Raw genomic sequence first — 24,605 nt, forward strand, 5'->3', positions numbered from 1 at the left:
AATGACATCCCATACATCTAAATCAGCTGATTGTAAGAACCAAGTCATTCTAGCTTTCCAATAGGGATAGTCGGTTCCCGTAAAGAATGGAGCTCTATGTTTTGAAAATTTTTCAGTTTGAGATGAGCTTGATGGAATAGCCATTTTCCTCTTAGACGATTAAGTCTTAAGCAAGAGGTCTAGCTCTGATACCAATTGATAAAACAAAGGCTATGAATAATTAAGGAAAATACCCAAAAAGGGGGGGGGGGGGGGAGGGGAGGGGGAGGGGGAGGGTGAATTAGGTTTTTCAAAATCTTTTTCCACACAATAATGTATGCACAAAATAAATAAAGGAAAGAGATAAAGTTAGAGAATTCAAACTCAGGTTTATAGTGGTTCGGCACTCCCTTGCCTACGTTCACTCTCCTCAATCTCCTAACCGAGTGAGGGTTCCACTAACTTGAAGCTTCAATCAAGCTTTCAATCGTCTTACAGTTGGATTCCGGCTCCAATGGGCTCTTACACAATCTCTTCAAGATTTGAACCACTTGAAGGCTTTCACACTCAGTTTACACAAGGATCAAACTCTCAACCTAGCTTAAGGAAGGCTCAAGTACAAGAGAAAGCTAGGATGAATTACAAGAGTGCACTAAGAATATGCAAGAGATGGTTTAATGCACTAAGAAAGAAAATGAGAGCTTTTTGGATCAAGAACAGGTAGGTAGGCTTTGAATGCAATTGTTCTCTTAGTCATAAATGAAGAAGAGCTCTCAATTTATAGGTTTCTAAGCTCGGGAGACAAAAACAGCAGAAAGTAGCCTCGACCGGACGAGCAAAGGGTCGACCGGATCACTAGCCGTTGGAGCATTTAATGCATGGCAGGTTACCATTGCCTCGACCGGACAAGGGTGGGGCTCGACCGGGAAGACAAAGCTACTGGGAGAGAGAGAAGGTTTTTGTGCCTCCCTCGACCGGACCTCGACCGGACAAGGGAAACCGGTCGACCGGTTTCCCCAACCGGTTGAGCCGGTTGGCCATAGCCTCGACCGGATGAGCCTTTTGGCCCTGAAAACCTATCCTTTTGATTTCTTTCTTTTTCAATACTTAGGCAAGGTCTTTAGGTGAGTTAATATGTCAATTTTGAGTCAATTTGCCTAAGGTATATTTGATAAAACTCGGGTTTTAAAGAAAATCAAGTTTTAAAGAATAAACCGAGTTTTATAAGATGCATGAAAAGGTATGAACATCCTAAGTGCACTCATGCTATCATCTTACATTCATTTCCTATGATCACAAGTCTTCCAAATGGTCTCGATCCCGTATTCGTTTGGTCCTTGATGAATTTTTGAGATTATGCCTGAGATTCTTAACAACTTAAAACAATTAGTCACTTAATCATGGTTTGTTATCATCAAAACCTGATTAGGAGAACCCTTGGGCTAACAGTCGTCATAGAAATGATTGGCCAAAATGGAAAGAAGTTATACAGGCAAAGTTAAACTCATTAACAAAATGAGAAGTTTTTAGACTTGTAGTCCAAACACTTGAAAATGTAAAGCCTGTTAAGTACAAATGGGTATTTGTACGAAAATGCAATGAGAATAATGAGATCATAAGATATAAAGTGCGATTAGTAGTACAAGTTTTCTCACAAATACCTAGTATTGATTACGTGGAAACATACTCTCCCGTCATGGATGCAATCACATTTCTTTTCTTAATTAATTTGGAAGTCCTAGAAAGACTAGATATGCATATCATGGATGTTATTACAACATATTTATACATATCCATAGATAATGATATATACATGAAAATCCCTGAAGGATTTAAATTGCCTAAAGCAAATTGTACAAAGCCTCACAGCATGTACTCAATCAAGTTACAACGATCCTTGTATGGATTAAAGCAATATGGACGCATGTGGTACAATCGCCTTAGCGAATACTTGCTAAAAGAATGGTATATGAATAACCTTATATGCCCATGCATCTTCATTAAGAAATCAGAAAACAAATTTGCAATTATTACAGTGTATGTTGATGACTTAAATCTTGTTGAAACTCTTGAAGAGCTCACAAGAACAATAAATTACTTGAAAAGGGGAATTTGAGATGAAAGATCTTAGAAAAACAAAATTTTGTCTTGGTCTACAGATCGAGCATTTTCCAAATGGAGTTTTAGTACATCAATCAACATACATTAAGAAAGTTTTGAAGTGTTTTTATATGGATAAAGCGCATCGTTTAAGTTCTCCAATGATTATCTGATCACTTGATGTGAAAAAGGACCCATTGCGTCCTTGCGAAAAAAATGAAGAATTATTTGGTCCTGAAGTACCATATCTTAGTGTTATTGGTGCACTTATGTATCTTGACAATTGTTCACGTCCAGACATTGCTTTTTCTGTTAATTTATTAGCAAGATATAGTTCCGCTCCAACTCGAAGAGATTGGAATGGTATCAAACATATATTGTGTTATCTTTGCGGAACTACTAATATGAGTCTATTTTACTCAAGGAAATGAAAGCAACAATTGCTTCGATATGCAAATGCAGGATGTTTTTCAAATCCACATAAAGGTAGGTCACAAACAGGGTATGTGTTTAATTACAATGGTACTGCTATTTCATGGAGATCTATCAAACAAACAATGGTGGTCACATCATCAAATCATTCATAAATACTAGCAATTCATGAAGCAAGTTCATGAATGTATATAGCTAAGATCTATGATCCAACATATTCGGGAATCATGTGGACTCTCCTCTATCAAAGGCATTGTCAACTACAATACTCAAGAAGCTCATTGGAATACATGGACTCAAAGATCTCCATGTTGTGCTACTAGAGAAAATATAATCATGTCAACATGAGGGGGGGCTAATTGATAAGAATATCATTTTGCTGCACTCTTTTTTCCTTTGTCCAGGTTTTGTCTCATTGGGTTTTACTAGCAAGGTTTTTAACGAGGTAGTTGTAGTAATCCAAAAGAATATTGTACTCTTTTTCCTTCACAAGGGTTTTTTCCCATAGGGTTTTTCCTAGTAAGGTTTTAATGAGGCATATTCTTGTGATCATCCAAGGGGGAGTGTTATAAAATATGAGATCTTATACCACTATAGTAACTTGTGGACGATCATCCATAAATATTTTTTGTAACTCCCTATAAAAAGAGAGACCTCTAATGAAATTCAATAAAGTTTTCTTATGCATTCTATTCTCTCTTTCTTGTTTTTTTTTTTCTTCTCTCACTTTGTTTTATAACATTCCCTTCTTTTTATATTTATTATTATTATTATTGTTATTATTATTATTATTTTATTATTTGGGATTTTTTTTTCACTTCTAATGTCAACACTCTTCAAACTACCTCACTTTTGCTATGAGATGTTTATTCATCGAGAAAAAAATAAGTCTCAACTTTTCCTAAGAGGTGTTTGTTGCTAGAGACAAAAAAAAATCCTAAATAATAATCAAATAATAATAATTGTTAATTGATGTTGATAACATGACAAATAAAATGGGTATTTTATGAATTAATTAGATGACTCATTAAAAAGTGTATATATTTTAAATTATTTTTAAATAAATGAAGATAATACTGATTTAAAAAATTGAGATTATTTTTTTCATATATTTTCATATTAGTGAGTCAAAACTTATTTTTCCTTAATATGATGAGAGAAATTTAGAAGTACCTTTTTTATTTTTTATTATTATGGATTATAGCAAATAGAATTCCATTGGTATATCAAGATAAATAAATAATCTTGATCTGGTCCCTAGATTAGTTATTGGCCCTCGATGAGCCATATGAAGTGAAAATCTCACGTATGATTCTATAATAGCTATGTGAGCAATGATGTTATTATCAACTATGATCATCTAACTGTTCAAGTATAGTTGATATAGTTGAGGCATAGTCAAAATATGGTTTTTGGGTGGAATTTATGGCATCAACCTATAGGGTTTATTGTTTTTCTAATTTCTTCCTTAGCCCGAAAAATAACCTTTCGATTTACCATATATGTATATATTAAATTTGAATAATTTTAGTTTTATATTAAACAAAATAATTTTAATTTATTTTTATTATTTTTATTTTTGTTTATAATTTTTAATATTAATTGAAAATTTTAAGTTAAATATATAATATTTAATATAAATATAAAATAAAATTCATCATATGCATGTCGGTTCATGTAACACCCTTCTTGGATAATGTAATTTTGTTCTTGAAATTATATATTTAATCCTAATTTTACAGGATTATTTTAGATTTACGATTATTGTAAATTTTATTCTTAAAATTGAATACTTTTAATTAAAGTCAATAATTTGGCTTAACGATCGTTATATACGTGGCAAAAATTACCTCTTTCAAGTGTGTTTGCTTCTTATTTTTCATATCAAATCGATATGGGCTTCTGTTTTCAATGAAATTGAAGATGTTTTTTTTTTTGTTTTTTTTTTTTGTTTTTGAAGAATATTTTGCAAATATACAAATGAAAATCATAAAAAAAATGAAAAAAAATAAAAATAAAAATAAAAAACCAAAGATATTTTGAACTGAATTGCCAGCTCTTTTGCATACAATTTTAGGTAAAGACGACAACATTTGTTATCAATTAAAACAAGTCCAAAGTCTAAAGTGCAATGAAAATTGAAGTTGAATTTGACCCTTTTATAGCTAGGTTCACTCACACAACCTCCGACCCCTGCTTGTTTCTTAACTCTTATTTTAATTCATTTTCACAATTGCATATTAGTTTTATTTTGTTTTTTCCAATTAAATAAAGTTTATCATATTCAAAATTCAATACTTTTCCCCCTAAAATTGTTAAAAATAAATAAATAATGCTTTCTCTCTCAAATTTGTTAAGGAAAAAAAATTAGACTGAAAAAAAAAATATAAATAAATAAATAAAATAAAAACTTAGCTTCCAACTAAAATGAAAACTCAAAAGTAATTGGTATCAAATTTCGAAAACATTTGAGAAATTCTACATCAAAGTTGACAATTCAAAGTTAATTCTACCTTATTGAAACCTGAATACAAAAAAGAACAATTTGTTTTATAATGTTATGAAGTATTTGTAATTAATGGTACAATACTACTCTTTAACAAATTTACAAGCCAAAATATTAGATTTTAAATATAAAGGAAAAAATATAAAATTCATTAAAGGTTAAAACGGTAACATGTATTTAATCCAAAAATAAATAAATACAACCAATATTCCTTATCTCTAAACTTTATTAAAATATATTTTGTCGTCTAATTGTTTTAGGTGTACAATGACGGCCTCTTCGAAAATGATGACTTAAGAGATGAACCCAAGATGAGTGTGTGTGTCTCAGGGTATCGTCATAAGATGGGTGCATGTTATACCTCGTGATGGACATACCTTTAGCTTATCATTGCTATTCAATTGATTGTCACTTGAGATGATTAGTACTTTGGGCCTCATAATTTGCACTTAATCGTAGAGAAATGAAAAATAGATGATTAAATTCTCACTTACTATTAGATGGATAGGCGTGGAGGGGGATTGGAAAATAATAGGATGCAATGAAAGCGAGCCACGTATGAGAAGGTATTTGGTTGTCTCTCACTGCATATACGGAAACCTAAATGAATGAGGACATCTGAAAATGTGAATCTCAATAATGAACTACACTTAGAGGGGGTGAATAGGTGTTGTAAAACAATTTAAAATTCTCCCAACAAAGATTACCTAACCTTAGACTATCTTTATGTCAAGAATTTTTTCTTCCAATAACTTTTCAACAAAGCAAAACATCCACAAGCAATAATGTATGCATCAACACTCTCCCAACAATTTATAAATGCAAAACACATGCAAATGCTTCAACACTCCTCAAAAATAAACCAAAATATAGAGTGAGAGAAAGAGACAATGAACACCAGATTTTTAACGTGGAAAACCTCCGAAGAGATCAAAAACCACGGGCCTATCACCGATTGAAAACTCCACTATGAAGAATAAAAACTGAGTACAATGTTTTACCTAGCTCAAGCCAACCAATCCTTCCCGAAATACTTGACTAGTACCTTCATTTTTAGCTTCTCCTTTTGGAGCACACTTGGAGTCCGCACCAAGCTCAATCTCGGCCTCTTCTTGAATCCACACAAGAAGAAAATGGGTTTTTGTACAAACCCAAATAGAATGAGAAATTGAGATGTAAATGAAGGAATAAATCAACCCATTTATTGCTCAAGAAAATCCATTGAAAAATAGTTTGGAAAACATTAAGAGAAGTGGATTTTCTTTGCAATCAAAAACCCTAAATTAGGAAAGCAAAAATGAGAAAATGAAGAACACTTGGAGTGTGGCTGCTCTCACCACGTTTTTTGCAGTCTCTCCTCCCAGAAAATGCGAGAAGATTGATTTTTAAAGTGTAAAAAGAAACCCTTAATCTAATGGCTGAGATTTGATCAAAAAAACATTAGTTGGATAGATCCACCCCTACACATGGATCGATCCAAAAACAGAGGAATGAAAGCCTTGCACCAAAAACCATTTTTCCCAACTTTCTAACACATTTAAAGATTAAAAACCGGGTTGATTCACATCCAATCACCACACACTCGACTACATACCTCGGCCTCTTAGCAAAGTCTTAGTCTTCAAAGTCAAGTAGTCCGAATAGGAATAGGAAAGCCGAGTTAGGGGACACTTAGGAATTTTGTCCGGAATTGCCAACCTAGCTAAACACTCACAATCTCCCCCTTTGGCAATTCTGGGACAAAACCCTTTACAACACAAATGAGTACAAGTAAGTAAGCCCCACCCAACTCTCATACAAGGCCCCTTACTCACTCAAAACCACAACCTAGGTACTACAATACCTACAAATAAATCTCAAGAAAAGCATTAGTAGCACCTGTACATATTCCAAGCCACTTCCACAAGATTTGAATAAATTAACACATAGATATCCACATATATCCACAAAGATCATTTGCCTAAAGATAGTCAATATGCATTCATGAGTCAAAATAACCGTGTCCAATATCCACAAATACAAAACAAAATGATCATGATCAACATATCAAATATCCAAAGCACAAAACACAATGTCATGATCAACTACATGTCAAGTGTAAAATGTCTCCCCTTTTTTGTCCCAGAATGAGACAAAGAGTTGTCCAAAATAAGCCATGTACATAAGTCGATCAAAATGAACATGATAAGCAAAGTACACAAGACAAAGAGTTGTCCAAAAAAAATAATAACTAGCTGCTACTTGGCTAAGAGAGATGCTTATGGACAAAATCTTCAAGAGCATGCAGCTTATCCATGTTGCAAAGCATTTGTCCATCAATTAGAGAGAAGCCTCTCTCCATATAAGATTGGAGTTGAGAAATCTACTCAGACAATAAGGTGGATTGAGCATAAATCTTCTCATCCAAAGCATCAAACCTAGCACAAAGTTGAGCTAGGACAGTGGAATCTACATCTGAATCAGCGTCACTTTCATCAAATTTTCTCTTGGCTCTACTATGGCACACCTTCTTCTTAGAACCAAGAGCACCCTTAATCTGTCCTCGACGTCGATTCCAAGAAGAGGTATCAATGGGACCCATTGGCACAAGAAAAGGAGAATTTACAGGAAATACAACTCCAGCCCTTTGGCAGATTTGTGTGATTAAAATGTCATAGGGAAGAACCTCCTTCTTAAACACTGTAGGATCTCCTCGAAAAATCATCTCATCTAACATGCAAGATGCTAGATTGATGGGTTCCCGATGAAGGATACGAGATAAGAGGATGCAACCATTATTACAAATGTTTGCCCGATGAGAGGAGGGATAAACTGAGAATGATAGAAAAGTAGCTAACACCCAAGTAGGACGAGATAGGCTACCAATGTGCACCCCTGAGCCCAGTTGACCTCGGGCCTCTCCCCATAAGTCAATAGACACTCTATCCAACAGGTCAAAGGTGATTTCCAAATCACTCACAGAGGGTGCTTGAACCAACGGGATGGCTAAGACTTCAGCAATTATCTTAGGGGTGACTTTAACAACAATTCCAAAAAGACTTGACTGGAGGTAGGACTCATCCAAGTCATGCTCAACAATGTTCGAATAAAACATTCGGACAATAGGAGCACAAGCAAACCCAGTGAAGTTTGATAGAAGAAGCCATCCTAGTTCTACAAACAGGTTTGGAATTGGTGTGTCGAGAAAAGATTCTAAATGAAGTTGTCTCTCAAGAACAAGAGACCTCTGACGATAAACCTTAGTATACTGGTCTCTATAGAACTTTGTCGGGAAAGCATTGAAAGGAATCCCATCAATTGACGTTTTTGCAGGAGCCTTGGGGATATTAAGAGGCTGGATAGAAGGAATGATGGGTAAATTTTCATCTCGAGCACCTTTTGAGGTTCTAGAGGATGACCCTTTAATAGGGGCTTTGCTTCTACGACCTTTTGGAGGCATTTTTCCCAAATAATCCACTCAAATAGCCTACTGTGAGAAAAACTCATACAAAAACTAACCAACAACACCAATGGAAGAAAAACCAACCTGTACACACGAGAAAAACTATGACGACCAGGGGCGACCAGATCAGCAATCCGTCACGGGAAAGATATCAGATTAGTGATACCATAAGAAAAGTTGGAACGAATGCCGACTAACGGAAATGGAAATGCAGGCCGGCGATAAGCAGAGAAGAAAAAAAATGAGATGAGACGAGCTAACAGTACACCAAAATGCCGGCAGTAGACAGAAATGAGAATGAGAACTGTGCACGGCGAAGATTTCCTGTGACAACGATCGGATCGAACCAAACGACAGCGAATAGTAGAGGTGAAGGGTTCTTCTTTGGAACGAAAACCCTAGGGCTTGGAAAGAAATGAGACGAGTAACCAAATTTGGAGTTTTTGACATTTCAAATTTTTTTTTTAACTTTTAATTACCAAAATGTCCCTCATCGATTTAACCCATGAGTATAACCATTTGGGGACACAATTGGAAATTTTCACACAAAACAAAGAAAAAATGTTTAAGGATTTTGAGTTTTTTTTTTTTTAATTATAAAAAAATTACGAAAATACCCTGATTCATTAAACCAAAGGAGTTGAACCAGATGAGGGCAAAAATGGAATTTGACACAAATGCATAAGTGGTATCGATCTTGGTGGATCGATCCACACATCGTTCAAGAGCTCTTGGTGAAGGAACAAAATTGTGCAACTGCAAGAAACTTTTCACAAAAAAATTTCTAAGTGTTGGAGACAAGTGGTATCGATCTTGGTGGATCAATCCACACATCGTTCAAGGGTTCTCGGTCACAAGACTGTGCACACAGTGGATCGATCCACAAATTCAGCAGATCAATCAACACCCTACTGAAAAATGACTTAGGCAAAAAATTTACAATAAAAACACAAGAAAACCAACAAGCTTTCCAAACATTGAAAATTTGATTCACCATAGCTAAGATTCAATAGGATGACATACTTATCTTTCAATCAATGAGTTAGAATTGATTCATATTGAACAAGAATGCTACCAAGAGCTTAACTTTAGACAAAATTAATAAACATAAAGATTGAAGAACCTTCCAAATTTATTCAATGAATAGGTAAAAACAAGTGATTATCAATATTCTAACAACTATGTTTAAGCTCAAAGAAGACTTACTCATGACGCCATAAAATAGTGAGTATGTTAATTTCTTTCCACTTATAAACCTATATCCACCCATAAAGCAAAAAATCATTTTCAAGACACATTTCCTTCCTAGAGAAATTCAAGATAATATTCCAAGAAGTCAATTTGCACCTCTCTTGGCTGGATTTCTGTTTAACACGGCTTATTCACATCCCAAAAAAAATTCATACAACATTTGTTTTTCACATTGAGCATTGAAATGATTTCACAAACATGAGCTTCACACTTAGGATCATTTTTTATTTTTTAAATTTGAGGATCACTAAGGTGGCCTTTACAACATAAGAACATAAGGGATGTCCCACTCTTGCAATGGAGGCTTTTTAACCCTTGAAACATTGCCAAGAAGCCATAACCATTCTAGGAAACTTAATATTTTTCTTTTCTTCCTTTTTTTTTAAGTTCAAAGAGAGGGCAAACAATCAAGGAAGAATAATCTTAAACACTCGAGGATATTCTGGATGACTTTACTCACTTTTTAATGCTCATTAGATAAACATAAGTTTGCATTTAGACTATAAAGAACATTACTCACAATTTATGTAATCACAAGGTTCAACCATGAGCTATTACTCACTTAAAAGAAATGAAGCTAACCCTTTGAGGTTTATCTAATCAAATCAAAATAGCAAGGATTCAATATCATGTTTACCAATCAAGCCATGGAGATAAAAACATCTTGAAGCTTTTAAGATCATTAAGAGTCAATTTAACTCTTAAACAAAAGTGTAAGCATGTCAGTCTCATGAACTCAACAAATGTTGAAAATTTATGAAAAATGAAGAAAGGATTGAACCAAAACAAAAAGACATCAACTTGATTAAAGTTAGGAACATAGGAAGACAACTAGGACTCAAGGATATGCAAGAAGGTGTCCTAGACAGGTTCTAGAGAAAGTCAATTGACTGTGCATAAACCTATGGACTTTCTAAGTGATTCAAACCTAGACACATCCAAAGGTTTAGTAAGAATATCAACAATTTGACCTTCAGTTGGAACATATTCCAATGGCACCACTTTGTCTTCAACTAAGTCACGAATGAAGTGATGTGTAATGTCAATGTGTTTTGTTCTAGAGTGCAAAACAGGGTTCTTGGAGATGTTGATTGCACTAGTATTGTCACAAAACACTACTATGGTTCCTTGATCAATCCCATAGTCTCTTAACATCTGCTTGATCCACAAAAGCTGAGAACAACAACTACCAGCAGCAATGTGTTCCGCTTCAGCTGTGGAAAGCAAAACAGAGTTTTGCTTCTTACTCATCCAAGCAACCAAACAATTTCCAATATAGAAACAACCACCTAAAGTGTTTTTCCTATCATCCACATTTCCAGCCCAATCGGCATCAGTGTAGCAAGCTACATCAGAATGAGTGTCAAATGGATACCAAAGACCCAACTCTAAAGTACCAGCAATGTACCTAATGATACGCTTAAGAGCTATGAGATGAGATTCCTTAGGACATGCCTGATACCTAACACACACTCCAACACTAAAAGCTATGTCCGGTCTACTAGCAGTGAGGTACAAGAGGCTACCAATCATGCTCCTATACAATGTTTCCTCTACCCCTTTCCCGGATTCATCCTTATTTAGCTTTAGGTTGGTAGGCATTGGTGTCCTAAAATGTTTAGTTGACTCAAGCCCAAACTTTTTGACAAGTTCCCTTGCGTACTTGGATTGGGATAGGAAAATCCCATCCTTGAGTTGTTTCACTTGGAAACCAAGAAAATAGTTCAATTCTCCTAACATGCTCATCTCAAACTCATTTTTCATCTCTTTGGCAAAATCTGAAGTGCACTCACTGGAGGTAGAGCCAAACACTATGTCATCCACATAGATTTGTGCTACCAAGGACTCTTCATCATTTCTTCTAATGAACAATGTTCGATCAGCTCCCCCTCTCATGAATCCTTTCTTAAGAAGATAGGATGTGAGTCTTTCATGCCAAGCTCTAGGAGCTTGCTTTAAACCATAGAGAGATTTTCTAATTCTATAGACATGATTTGGATAGTTAAGGTCTTGAAACCCTTTGGGCTGCTCCACATACACTTCTTCATTAAGGATCCCATTTAGAAAGGCACTCTTAACATCCATTTGAAACAATTTAAATTTCCATACACAAGCTACAGCTAAGAGTATTCGAATGGATTCAAGTCTTGCAACTGGAGCAAAGGTTTCATCAAAATCAATTCCCTCAATTTGTTTGAACCCTTGAGCAACTAACCTAGCTTTATTTCTCCCAATCACACCATTTTCATCCATCTTATTTTTGAAAATCCATTTTGTTCCAATGACATTCACATCTTTTGGTCTAGGCACTAAGAACCAAACATCATTTCTAGAAAATTGATTTAGCTCTTCATGAAGAGCATCTACCCAAGCTTCATTATTCAAGGCTTCTTCAACATTTTTTGGTTCAATTTGGGAGGTATAGCAAACATAGCTTACCTCATTTAGCTTGGATTGTCTCCTTGTTACCATGCTATCCTCATAGTTCCCAATCACATTGCTCAAAGGATGGTTCTTAGGTACCCTTGACTTATTTTTCTTTGATGGCTCAATTCTCCCCCTATCTCCTTTATTTCCTTGCTCATCTTTCTTTTCTTCATCTTCACTTAACTTTTCATCTTCAAATTTTTCTGCAATCACTTCAATATTTTTTGACACATCAATTCTATCATCATCACACTCTCTTAACCTTGATCTTATATCATCCACAATCACATTGATTGATTCCACCATACATTTTGAACTCAAAATGTATACTCTATATGCCCGACTTTTGGAGGAATATCCTAAGAATATCCCTTCTTCACTCTTGGATTCATACTTTCCAAGATTTTCATGATCTTTCAAGACATAGCATCTACTTCCAAACACCCTAAAGTACTTCACACTGGGTTTCTTACCTTTCCACAACTCATAACAAGTCTTCCTAGTATGAGAACGCATGTGAGTTCTATTGGAAGTATAGCAAGCGGTGTTGATGGCTTCAGCCCAAAAATGTGTAGGGAGTTCATGCTGATTTAGCATTGTTCGGGCCATTTCTTGACGGACACGATTTTTTCTCTCAACTACCCCATTTTGTTGAGGTGTTCTAGGAGCGGAAAACTCATGTTTGATTCCTAGAGAATGACAAAATTCAAAAAAAATTGAATTGTCAAATTCTCTCCCCCTATCACTCCTAATTCTTTCAATGGGATGCCCTTTTTCATTTTGAATTTTCAAACCAATGTCCTTGAAATTTATGAATGTCTCACTCTTATCTCTTAGGAATGCAACCCATGCATACCTAGAATAGTCATCAACCATCACCAAAATGTATTTCTTGCCCCCTAAACTCTCAGTTCTCATTGGTCCTATGAGGTCCATATGTAAGAGTTCTAAAGGTTTAGAGGTCAAAATTTCATCAACTCTCTTATGAGTACTCCTTGTTTGTTTTCCCTTTTGACAAGGACCACAAATAGGATTAGAGGGTTTTCCAAGCTTAGGAATCCTTTTGATGATTTCATTATTTGCAACCTTCATCAAGTCACGGTGGTTTAAATGACCCAACCTACAGTGCCACAAATCGATTGATTCAATTTTTGAACTACCACACACAAGAGAAGAAGAAAAAGAGGTAGAAGGATTTTGACAAACAGCATAGCAATTATCAGAAGTTCTCAAACCAATCATCACACAATTTCCCTTCAAATCAAACACTTTACATAAATTTTGTGAAAATTGAACATTGAACTTCTTGTCACATATTTGACTAATGCTAATTAAGTTAGCTTTCAATCCTTCCACATACAAAACCTCTTCAAGGTTAGGGATCCCGGGAGCACAAATTGTGTCTTTCTCTTTCACACTAGCAACATTGTCATCACCAAAAGTCACATTTCCTCCATCAAATTCAATGAAATTAGTGAAGAATGATCTATTACCTGTCATATGACGTGAACAACCACTATCAAAATACCATGAGTGTAACTCACTAGCTCTAAGTGCAGTGTGAACAACAAGGCAATTAAGGTCACTCTTTTTCACCCATATTTGTTTTACATTTGTGACTTTGGTCATTCCATTTGAAGTGCTTCCTTGGAAGCCACTATAATGAGGGACATTTGAATCTCTCTTGAACACTCTCTTGCCTCCTTGTAACAACCTATTTCTCAAAGTGAATGATTCATTCATTAGGTTGGTCAACTTTCTTTGGAAACTTTCAAACATCCTAGCATAACATCTATCAATGGTGTGTCCCATTTTAGTGCAATGAGTGCAATGAAGTTTCAGTTTTGGAGGAATTTTCTTAGGGACCACTTCTTCACAAGACTTGACAAAAATTGTTTTACCACTACTTGGAGTGGTAGCTTCATCAACAAACCCTAAGCCTCTTTTATCAAATGATTTCCTCCTTAAATTGATCAAATCACTAAGTCTTTTAGAGCTAGGATGTGACTCTTCTTTCCTAAGACTCAACTCATTCTTAAACACTTGATTTTCACTCCTCAATTCATCACACATTTTCTTCATGTCAAAGTGTTCGCCCTCAAGAAAGGCAATCATATCTAGCAAAAAAAATTTCTCTCCCTTTAGAGTTTTAATCTCATTGATTAAACTCCTTTTAGAAGTCTTCCACTCAACTTGTTCCTGTTTGAGACTTAAGCACTCCTTGTACAAAGTCTCATATGCAGAGTCAAAACTCATCTCATCACCATTTGAGTCACTTGACTCACAAGACTCACTAAGTACCTCCTTTTTTAGTGGTTCATCAATGACACTTGCCATAAAGGCTGTGAAATTAGTGCATTCCTCACTGGCATTGGATTCTTTTTCACTAGATTGACATGATTCTGAGTCACTCCAAGTGACTTGCATGGCTTTCTTTCCTTTTTTCTTTGAGGAATCCACTTTCAAGGAATCCACATCCTTGGACTCTTCAATGGCAGTGAATTTTGCTCTAAATCTCTTCGGAAGAGATCTTAGAATTTTTCTAACCACTTTGGAATTAGGAATGGGCTCACCTAGATTAAAACTAGAATTCACAATGTCCATCAGTTTTGCATGGAACTCTCCAAAGTTCTCATGATCCTCCATCCTAATTGTCTCAAACCTAGAGGTTAACATTTGAAGTTTGGACACTTTCACAGCATTAGTACCTTCATGAGTCACTTGGAGGATATCCCAAGCCTCCTTAGCCGAAGTACATGTGGCTATCCTACGGAATTCATCCGTGCTAATGGCATTAAAGATAGAATACATGGCTCTAGCATTGTTCTCACTAGCTTCATTATCACCTCTATCCCATTCCAACTTAGGCTTGATAACATTAGTTGGTCTTCCTTCTCTATCCAACACCTTAGGTGGAGACCAACCAAATTCAACTGCATTCCAAACTTTTTCACTTTGCATTTTGAGAAAATATTGCATTCTCACTTTCCAATGAGAATAATTTTTGCCGGTTAAAAATGGTGGTCTCGCAATGGAAGCTCCCTCTTGATGAGGTTCCATGATTGAGATTCAAGGACTGAAAATGATTTTGTTTTTTAAAAACCCGCTCTGATACCAATTGAAAATGTGAATCTCAATAATGAACTACACTTAGAGGGGGGTGAATAGGTGTTGTAGAACAATTTAAAATTCTCCCAATAAAGATTACCTAACCTTAGACTATCTTTATGTCAAGAATTTTTTCTTCCAATAACTTTTCAACAAAGCAAAACATCCACAAGCAATAATGTATGCATCAACACTCTCCCAACAATTTATAAATGCAAAACACATGCAAATGCTTCAACACTCCTCAAAAATAAACCAAAATATAGAGTGAGAGAAAGAGACAATGAACACCAGATTTTTAACATGGAAAACCTTCGAATATATCAAAAACCACGGGCCTATCACCGATTGAAAACTCCACTATGAAGAATAAAAACTGAGTACAATGTTTTACCTAGCTCAAGCCAACCAATCCTTCCCGAAATACTTGACTAGTACCTTCATTTTTAGCTTCTCCTTTTGGAGCACACTTGGAGTCCGCACCAAGCTCAATCTCGGCCTCTTCTTGAATCCACACAAGAAGAAAATGGGTTTTTGCACAAACCCAAATAGAATGAGAAATTGAGATGTAAATGAAGGAATGAATCAACCCATTTATTGCTCAAGAAAATCCATTGAAAACTAGTTTGGAAAACATTAAGAGAAGTGGATTTTCTTTGCAATCAAAAACCCCAAATTAGGAACGCAAAAATGAGAAAATGAAGAACACTTGGAGTGTGGCTGCTCTCACCACGTTTTCTGCAGTCTCTCCTCCCAGAAAATGAGAGAAGATTGGTTTTTAAAGTGTAAAAAGAAACCCTTAATCTAATGGTTGAGATTTGATCAAAAAAACATTAGTTGGATAGATCCACCTCTACACCTAGATCGATCCAGAAACAGAGGAATGAAAGCCTTGCACCAAAAACCATTTTTCCCAACTTTCTAACACATTTAAAGATTAAAAACCGGGTTGATTCACATCCAATCACCACACACTCGACTACATACCTCGGCCTCTTAGCAAAGTCTTAGTCTTCAAAGTCAAGTAGTCTGAATAGGAATAGGAAAGCCGAGTTAGGGGACACTTAGGAATTTTGTCCGGAATTGCCAACCTAGCTAAACACTCACAACATCGGCTATGTCTCAATCCCTTTGAATTTCCCTATCACGTTTACAGATATGATATTTGTTGACCTTTTCTCTCTCTCTACATCTTTCTCTGTTATTGTACAGAGAATTTTGAGTTGTAGGCCGACAATTGTCTCTCATCTTTCTTTCCCTAGAAAGTGATAGAAAATGCAAGAAAGAAAAGCTCAAGAAGAGGAGACTAGGACCGTTTTTGTGTAATTCATAAGGTTCCTTCTGGTGATACCCCTTATGTTCGAGAATTTTGAGTAGTAGGCCGACAATTGTCTCTCATCTTTCTTTCCCTAGAAAGTGATAGAAAATGCAAGAAAGAAAAGCTCAAGAAGAGGAGACTAGGACCGTTTTTGTGTAATTCATAAGGTTCCTTCTGGTGATACCCCTTATGTTCGAGCCAAGCATGCTCAGGTGCGTTTTCAATTTTTTTTTTCTCTTCCCTTTTAGTTTTTATTTATTATTATTATTATTATTATTATTATTATTATTATTATTTTATTTTTTTTTCATGTTATATATATATATATATATATATATATATATATATATATATTTCCATGAATTCATTTTTTATTTTTAATGTTGTAATTAATATGAAAATTCACCCATTTTTATTTATTTTTCTGCTTTTTTTTTTTTTGTTATAGATAGATAAATTTGACTAATTCTGTTCAATGCTCAAATTTGACAGTGTTGACAATATTTGTGAGTTTTATTTTGTGTTTTGTTTTAGGTCAAATGAAAGAATTTTAGGGATGAATAATTGAGGAAATTTAACAAGAGAAATTAAGGGGAATAGTCAAACGAATTCTTTTTATTTAAATAATTTTGTGTTTGAATGTATTTTATCATGTAGGAGTATTTTGCCAAGTTTTTTCTTATCAAGTTTCCCCATAGAAGTGAGAATTGTCTTATTATCATACAATTCTTTATTTTAATCAATTGGTATTAAAGTCGATGTTCCTTAATGAGGGATGACAACAGGGTGGGTTTGGGACAGGGCATCCCTATCCCATTCCCGTCCCAAAATATAAAACTATTTTCCATCCTCATCCCAAACCCGAGTCGGGGCGGGGTAAGCGTTTTCATTCCCATTTTCAAACCAAAACTATAATCTCGTCCCAATCTTTGTCCCACCTCGTTTAGCATATGCAAATCTCAAATCCGTAATGAAATCTTGTTCCTAAAGAGAAATTATCACCTAAGATGCAACAAATTGCAATCAATTTGGAAGGAAAAAAAAAACCTATATTTTATCACAATGAACCCATAAGATTCAACTCAATATCTGAAACACTTAGATCAAATAGCAACAACCAATGTTAATACAAACACCAAAAACCAATTTTTGATGACGCTCATAAATAGCTCTATAGAAAAAACTCAAATTACAAATCATATAATGATTCATTTGACAGTCGAGAAAAAAAAACCCATAAAAAATAAAACCAACAAGAAAAACACATTTGGAATTATAATAATGAGTGTCATAGGATTCCAAATCAATGAAAAATGAATGGGGAAAAAACTCGCATAGAGGTGGAGTAAAGAATGGAGGCCATGAAAACTCTGAGATCTGGAACAACGAGATTGAGAAGAAGGGTTGTGGAATGGGGACATGAAGGCGGTGAGGAGCTTGAGAGCCATTGCAATGGGTGTGATTTTGGTTGAGATATGTCTTTGTGAGAACAATCAACTTCACAAAGGCCTAGAGTGAGAAAGAGAAACAGAGAGAAGAATGTCTCCGCGTTTGAGAAGTAGAGAGAATCTTGAAAATGAAGAGAAATATTTATAGGGGGGTTTATTGGTATATTGTAAGCGGGGTGGGGCAGGTTATTACAAAACCCAACCCCGACCCAAACCCGATTTGGGTTTTAAAAAATAAACCCAAACCCGTCTATTCCCCGATTAGTATTCTCCCATACCCGTCCTAATATGGGAGGGGCGGGTACTCCGAAAAACTCATGAAGTTGCCATCCCTATCCTTAACCATGGCATCATTGATATGTTTGAAATTGGCTTAAACAATGATTGCCAAGATGTATTATACTAAGTTTGAAGAATTAGCCAATTGAATTTAAGACTTGTCTGACTCTTTCTTTGTTAGTTGTTTTGTTAGCAGCTTAAAAGAAGTTAAAGTTGGAATAAAAATGTTTTAAAAAATTTAAGGTAATAAATTTTTTTTTGATACCTTAATATTTTTTAACAATTTTTAAAACTATTACTTTTTCAATAAAATTCTTAAGAGTTTTTATATTTTATATAAAAGTTACTATTATTTTTCTATTTTAAAATTAAAACATAGAGAATACATTTTCAAAAGACATTCTTTTTTATTTTTTATTTGTGAGTGCTTATTTTTAAATTTTGCTTCCTATTCATTACAACAGGAAGAAATTTGATTTTTCTCCTTTCTTTTACTATTTTTATGCACTAAACGGTTTAAAAGTGAAAAGATCCTACTTTTCCAAAAGCTTAAAAAGAAACGGCAAAAGTATTTCATTCACAATTTGTCCTATGGTAAACTTTAGCATTAAATTCTAATATATAGTCTATAGACACCATCATTATCGCTAACATAGTCATTATCGCTAACCCAATCATTAAATTTTAAAAAAATTTGGCAATATTCATCTTTGCACTTATCATCACCATAACTTGAAAGTTAGCGTTGTAATTGCTCATATGTGATACCACTTTATTTGACTTCAAATTGAGTTGATATATATTACTAGACTACTACTTAAAGAAAGTAATACTCTAAAATTTGTTTCATTTCCAATGTATGATTTATACATTAAAGCCTTCATACTCAATGTGTAGAATGACTAAGATATCTTTAAATGGTCTTGCATGCATCTCTTTAGTAATTATTAAGCCTCCAATATTAATAAGAAATTAATGGGTAATTTTTGCATGGAAGCTCAGTTAGTTGAGAAGGATCTTGAAGCAGCCATAATATTGTTTCAGAAGGCAATAAATGTAGGAGACAAATTAGACAATGCACTTAAAGACATGGCTGTAGTGATGAAACAACTATAGATCGAACTGAAGAGGCCATTGAAGCCATCAAGTCTTTTTGAGGTCTTTGTCCCAAACAAGTACAAGAATCACTTGATGATGTCCTCATCGACTTATACAAGGTATATAAGCTAAATATTTTATCAAAACCAAATTATGCATGGAAAATATCTCATATATTAATGGAAGTGAAAGGATAATACATGTAGAAATGTGGGAGAATAGATGAGCATATTGATTTGCTAAACAAAAGTTGAGGTTGATCTACCAAGGAGAGGCCTTTGATGGAAAACCTACCAAGATTGCTCGCTCCCATGGTAAAAGGTGTCCAGTTTCCATCAAACAAGAAACTTCTAGAATGCTATTAAGTTCTCTTTTCATCTTAAAAAATGCTTTCCTAGTCAGTGTTAAAACTTTAGTCAAAATTAGCTTCTCATACATTATTGATATGATAGTTTAAATTTTAGGGTTAGTTAATAGATTAATAAGGTCTCAAATTCTTATTTGGTTACTTCTTTCTTTAGAAGGTGATATATTCTAACCCCACTGCCTATATATTTCCTTGGTTCATGGAGTCCAAATATGACTTTCCATGAAGAGGGCATTGTTGGCTTATTACTTAACAGCTTCATTCCTGGAAAAACCAGAGTGCAACATAACTGAATAACATAACATCAACCCTTAACTGAATATCTTACACCCAAAAGCATTTTGGCTTATATCACAGGGCAATTTGGGCTGGCCCTACATGCAAAAATTCAACTACATGGCAGCCAAGGTGGTATACAAGAAAGCCCAAATGATTGATTCGGATGCGAACAAGGCTTGAAATTTGGCCCTCTGCCTCATCAAGGAAGCCCGATACACCGAGGCCCATTCGGTTCTTAATGAAGTATTGCAAGGTAAAATTCCAGGCTCCAAAGACTGCAAGGCCCAGAATCGGGCTCAAGAACTGATGCTAGAGGTGTGCGCCATGGACGACGTTGAAGTTTGCGAGGCTTGATCTTGAAGATGATTTTATTGATGGGCTTGAGAAGGTGTTGAGTGAATGGGCTCCATTGAGAACAAAGAGGCTCCCAATCAGGCCAACTAGCATGCTAAGGTTTTGGTATTGCTCTCTGGTCTATGAAGTTTATATGGAGATGATAAATTGGAGGTGGTATTCAGTGGAAATGATGTACCTACAGATTTGAAATTTTACGAATAAAGGTCATTTTACCAAGGTAACTATGTTTGGTGCATCCATAATTTTTTAGGATCGGTTTAAATCAAAGAAAAGAAGAATATATTATAAATTAAATTCCATATATTTTTATATCATTCTTTCTTTATATAAAATGGAATATGGACTTACTATTATTTTTTCACTATTCTTCACCTTTTTATTACTTTCTTTCGTTTAAGGAGTATGATAAAAGATATTCATTGATTTTTAACTTATTATTATTTTTAACTATTGTTGATTTAATTTTTTTATTATTTTCCTTTCCTTCTACTTCTTTTCAATTTTTTTCATAATCCAAATAAAAATTTAACAAAAATTTATTTTAGGAGAAATTTATATCTATATATATATGTGTGTGTGATTTAAAAATAATTTTTTATTTTAAAAATGAAAAACTATTTTTAAAATATTCATAACACTGTTTTATTGTTTTTAAGAACAAAAGGAAAAAAAATAATAATAATAATAAAAACTATAAAAAAAACCAAGTAAAATTGAATCTGATATCATTTTTTTCCCTTTTCGTGAGGTCTAAAAAGAACTCAACCAATTTTGATCTAACCCAAAATTGAACAAACCAGAAACAGAACAAATAAGGAAAGGGGTACTTTCAGATTTTGGTTGGAGCGTGATAATTACTGTCCTTAAAGTAAATCCATCCTTCTCGAGTATTAACCTTGGTGTAGTAAAGCAACTGGCGTCCTTCCTCCAAGATTCAACAACCAATAAACCTAGCCTTAGGTGCACACCGTTGGCCAAGTTTGGTACAACTCGAGCAAATAGAAAGTTCCTCCAAGTGAAGATTAGATTAATTGACTGCAATCAAGATGCAACGGAATTCGGATATTACAGTAAAGTAGGACTGTAATAAGAATGCAGCAAAGTTCGGTATCACAGTATAATAGGACTGCAATCAATGGCTGTAAGAAAGCAATGACAACAGTAGCAAGGTTGTGGTCTTAGCAAAAAAAAAATGGTTGTAGCAAATCACAGATGAAGATCACTGTGTATGGCTGCAGTGAAACGATCTTATATGGAATGGCTGTAGGGAAACGATCTTATATGGAACTGATGATGATTGCAGTAGACGGAACTCAGATATGGAGATGGTTGTAGGATCGAACTCAAGGACGGTGATGGTTGCAGGTCCTACAAAGGCAAGGCTTTTTGTAAAAAGGGGGTCTCCCCGTGCAGGATAGAGGATGGGGCCATTCCCATTGGAATGGGCTTGGGCCCTGGGTGCGCGAGACTCCCACTTAGCTCTCCACAAGCCCATGAAGGTAAGGTAGTGGGATTCAATATATATCCCACATGAAGAGCTTCTCCTTTCCTGATGTGGGATTGGAGCTTATGTTTTTAACCCTTTAAAACACACTCACATACTCTTGCTACATGGCATACCTAGAGAAGGACAATATAGCATGTATTTCGGATTGCCTCCCATCAAGTCGTCTTTTGTGATAAACTCAAGGTTCAAAGTATTGACCGAGTCTGGTTCAACTCGGCCGAGTCGTATCTACCTCAACACTTGCCGCGACGAGACCGATACCAAATATAGTATAATGCACGAACTCGACTGGGAATCGGTAAGACTCGGCTAACTCGTCTGAGTTTCCGAGTTAACTTGGTTGACTCGATTAGGTTACAAAGAATTTTCAAATTTTATTTCCAATCACAATAAAATATCATAAGATTTTCATAAAAAAAATTTAAAAAAAAAAAAAAATCAAAGATTGCCCTTTCAAAAGCAAACACCTCTTTTGAAATTTTAAACCATCAATAAAAAGATCAAAGAAGATGAAGAAGAAAAAACCCAACATGTGACCCTTTCGAAAATAAGCGGAGAAATCACCGAAGGATGAGAGCATGATTTAAGATTTACTTACCTGATTTTCCTCAAAATTGAGCATTACCGGAGGGTAGAACTTTGGTGTCTGCAGTGGTGACTCGTCAAGTGGACTGAATCTTTCATCTGTGACGTCGACAAGACAACCCCCTCACAGTCAGATTGCTCCCCCTCCCATGTTGGGTCTTGCACGGTTGTAAATTTGCAATTGCATGTGGTGTCATCTGTTGTGGGTCTTGACAGCAATGGTGGCGTGCAAAGGTGGGAGATTGGGAGCTCAAATTAGTAAAGTAAAAAATGTCTTTTATATGGATTTACATGGAGAATTGATTCTCGGTTTACACGGAAAATACCTTTCATATAAACACTTTAATATGATTTAATAATAATATATTAGGAGAATTGAGTCCCCAATTTGCTAAAGTAAAATGATATGAAAGATATAGATGAAGTTTAATGATAAATTAAAGTATTTATATGGCAAAGTGAGAATTAAATCCTCAATTTTTAATATTATCACAAACTTTGAGTTAAATGTGAAAACAAAATCGTTTTATTAAAATTTTTAACATATTTAATTATATCTATTTTTTTTAATTTATAAATATTTTTATAATTTTTTGAAAATTTTAATTATCTTATTTTGCGTATCGCCCGATACCAATATGTCTCGTGACCCTCCAAGTCAATGACCGATACCGCGACTTTGAACAATGGATAGACTCTCACACCTATATATATAGATGGAGAGGAAAAACAAAGAGAGTGAGGAGTGATAACCTTTGTATTTCTTTCCGAATTCTACTTTCTAGAAGTATTGATATTTCTAGTTTAAATGCAATCTCAGATTCTAGTTTATTCCTTTACATTTTTCCCATTAACCAAGTTTATATTTTCTTGAATTATTTTCCTCGGTAATTACAATGAAGCATGCTGCCATGAGTGACTAATTTTCAAGGCCAAACTGAAGAGAGCTTAGGTCACTCTGCCTAAGCTGCTTACAACAGATTAAGGACCCCGAAGGTTGCATTTCCTTATTTGGTTTATCTCTAGTTCATCTCTGTGATATAGTAGGCAAATTCACAAGGCAAGGACCATGAGGCAAACGTCCCTTGGCTGCTTGGAAAGGCCTTGAGTCATGGCTAGTGGCTGAGCTAGAAAAGCTACATGATCTTCGATTTGATTCACAAGAAATGGAATTTCAGTCAAATTAATTAGTTAGGCAATGAAAAGAAATGGAATGCTGCTGCATGACGTTGAGCATTTGGAACGGATAGTAATGGCAATCACTGTAGACTAGTTAGGCAGTTAGACACCCTTGTGGTCACCTTCACTTGTCAACTTAAAAGTACATGGGAGATAGAGATTTTTTATTTTATTTTTTTTAGGGTAATTTGATATCATATCGAATTTCCTATTTGATCTCATATAAACATTTGTAAATTTATAGTATCTAGCCATAAGACAAAAATAATACCTATTAAAAAAGTATCATCAATCAGATTGTGTCATATATATTTTTAGATCTCATTATTTGTATCATAATCTCATTTATTTGTTTTTATTATAATATCATTTACTTATACTTTTATACATTGTTTATTTTTGTTTGTACCCTGGTTTGACGCTAGATCCCACCATATATATTTAATGGTTTAGATCTTTTGTTTAACATACGGTATTTTAGCATTTTCCAAATTAATAATGTAATCAAGTTACAAATAATAAAGAATATGACCAGTGCGTGATAAGAAAAATATCATGAGAAATACAAATAATATGACAAATATAAAAAAGATGAAGAAGGTAAAAAAAAATGTGATTAATTAAGGATAGAATTATCGGAGTATGAAAAGAGTGATTAGGGCATGAACATAGTAATCTCAATATTAAAGCTTTATAGTACGACAAGTATTCAATCCGGGAAAAGTAATTTTCTTCATTTGAGAACAAAATTTATATAACCAAAGCCTGTGACCCTCACATTAGAAATTTTATTTTATTTAACAATTAAATTTATGGAACTAAAAATCCCATGACCCTTACAATTATGCACCCTGACTTCTTGTTTGAAGCAGATGAAACTTAGGCAATGGTAACTCTTGACTTTCTCGGTAAAGCCTATAAAAATAAGGCATTAAGTATTCAA

General features: G+C 34.6%; 1 pseudogene; it reads left to right on the forward strand.

Annotated features, from left to right (window-relative positions):
* Positions 1 to 15,943: 15,943 nt before the first annotated feature.
* Positions 15,944 to 21,809, forward strand: LOC100240951 (protein SULFUR DEFICIENCY-INDUCED 1-like; annotated as a pseudogene).
* Positions 21,810 to 24,605: the final 2,796 nt, after the last annotated feature.

The sequence above is a fragment of the Vitis vinifera genome, chromosome 7, assembly GCF_030704535.1.
Source record: "Vitis vinifera cultivar Pinot Noir 40024 chromosome 7, ASM3070453v1".
NCBI lineage: Eukaryota > Viridiplantae > Streptophyta > Magnoliopsida > Vitales > Vitaceae > Vitis > Vitis vinifera.